Genomic DNA, 2,289 nt, shown 5'->3' with positions numbered 1-2,289 from the left:
AGTGTACCAGGTGTTTTGTGAAGCGGGCAAGCAGCCACTATCAAAAAAATTAGACTTCAGTGAGCAACAAGTTAAACAATTTTAATCAATGGAACTTTATAGATTAGGTTTCTAAATATATTGAGCATTTTGTTACAGGTCTTTATGGAATTCCGAATTAAAAATGACAATGTTGTGGGATTACTCAAGTATTTCATTGATAGCGACTTAAGAGTGTCGGCTTATGAGTATGGTTCAAATGGTTCCCTTCATGATATTCTATACGGTAAGTATTTTCTGGTCATAAGGTTGTGATCATGCGCTTATAATCGGTTTATGTGAAAAGCAACATATTTAAATTTAAACGAATGTAGAAATCATGTAAAACGAACTTGACCCGTTTAAATTATTTATCTAAACCTATCAAATAGTTTGCCGGGTTGGAATCAAGTTGTCAAACGGGTTGATCTGCCATCTAACTTTGATGTGCAGTGTTGAAAAAGAGTGAAAATGGAGGCTGCTCTATACATGAGGTCTCTATGATTTGAATGGTTCATGCCTAGAATTCTCAAAATATTACAACAGGATTTGAAGAAATATGAGATTGTGTAACCATGTGTAATACTCTTATTCATTTGCAACTATGCCCCATGTATGATTACTTGCAACATTGATAAGCGAGGAATTGTGTCATTTGGTGTTGGGCTATATTTTGTGGTTTATGCTTGTATTGTTTTTGAGCTTAGGTTAGGTGTATTATGTAAGCCGAGAACCTTATGGTTCTCGGTGGGCTTTGGGCTTTTGTTGGGCCGGTATGTTGGCTACCCTATTTATAGATATCTTGTATAGGGTTTAGGGTGGTGGACGTATGTGTGATTTTGGCCGTCTAGTATCATAGATACATTAGACGAGTATTGTAAACATTGTGCTCAAGCACCCGACGTTAATCATAACGTGTGTTTTGAAGCAATATTTTGTGTTCTTTATACTTACTCTTGTATCATCTTGTGTTGGATTTCCGCACCAACATTAAGATCAGTTGATATCATATTGAAAGATCCTCCACGGGACTTACAATTGGTATCAGAGCCTTAGACCTATTCAGGCTCGTTATTGTGATATCAACAGATTCAAGAGTTATTCATTTGGTGATTCTCCGGCGAGTTTACCAATCGGAGAAGAAAAGAGATCTATTTTGGATAGAGATTTGGCTAATCAGGAAACGAATTTGAATCCCGTAATTCACGGAATTCAGTTGGCTGCTAATCTTATTCCATAATTCAGTTCTCGGGTGATTTTGGCAGTGCTTGGCTTCTAAACAAGGGTTTTCAGCGTAACATCAGTGTATTCGGTCAAGAAATAGTATTCTCGGTGATTATCGGTCAAATCTTGCAGTTTTCGGTCAACATTTGTAGTATTCGGTTGAAGCTTGTTTTCGGTTAGAAACCGAACCGAGAACCTAGTTGGACCTGATTAATAAAGTTTTTATAAAATGGAACAGTTAACCAACAGTAATGTGTCATCAAATGCTTCACTTCATCAAGAACTAGATTCCATAATGGGGACGACCACTCGTGTGCCTCATCTACTGTCACATGAGGGATTCAGTGAGTGGAAATTTTGATTTGAGAAGTATGTTAAGATGAAAGATGCTAAGATCTAGAGAAGCATAGTTAGGGGACCCCAAATCATCACGTATCAACGTGAGAATTTAACTGAAGTTGTTGTGAAGCCTGTTGCAATGTATGATGATGATGATCTTGCTAAAGTTGAAGAGGATGAAAGGGCCCTATCAACCATAACTATGGCTCTCTCACCTAAGATTGCTTTAAGTTTTAGAGAACTTCAATCTGCTAAGGAGTTGTGGGAGGCGTTAATTGAAGTGTATGAAGGAAATGAAGACATGAAGAGAAGTCGCCAAGATTTGCTGCGACAGAAATTCAATATGTTCAATCATGTGTTGGGAGAATCGCTGGAAACACAACTTCAAAGATTCATTGCCCTTGTGACTGAGATGAGATCCGTAAGCATCTATCTGGCAACATCTGAGATAAACAACAAGTTGGTGAACTTATTGCCCAAAAGCTGGGATATGAATGTTGCGGTTATCAAGAAGACAAAAGATCTCAACAGGATGTCCATCTCTAAGATGATGGCCACCATTAAGGCATGTGACATGGATGACAAGCAGCGTGCAATAAACCATGCAAACTCCTATAGTGTTGCTGGTTACAACGTCGCTTCCAAAAATGCCCTCATCTCACAAGACAACTTGTCTATGTTTAAAGTCACTTAGCAACTTCCACCTCA

Source organism: Bidens hawaiensis, unplaced genomic scaffold, assembly GCF_021521415.1.
Source record: "Bidens hawaiensis isolate Kalapana, Puna unplaced genomic scaffold, B.hawaiensis_p1.1 tig00055942_1, whole genome shotgun sequence".
Lineage (NCBI taxonomy): Eukaryota > Viridiplantae > Streptophyta > Magnoliopsida > Asterales > Asteraceae > Bidens > Bidens hawaiensis.
Note: the sequence above shows the minus strand (reverse complement) of the source record.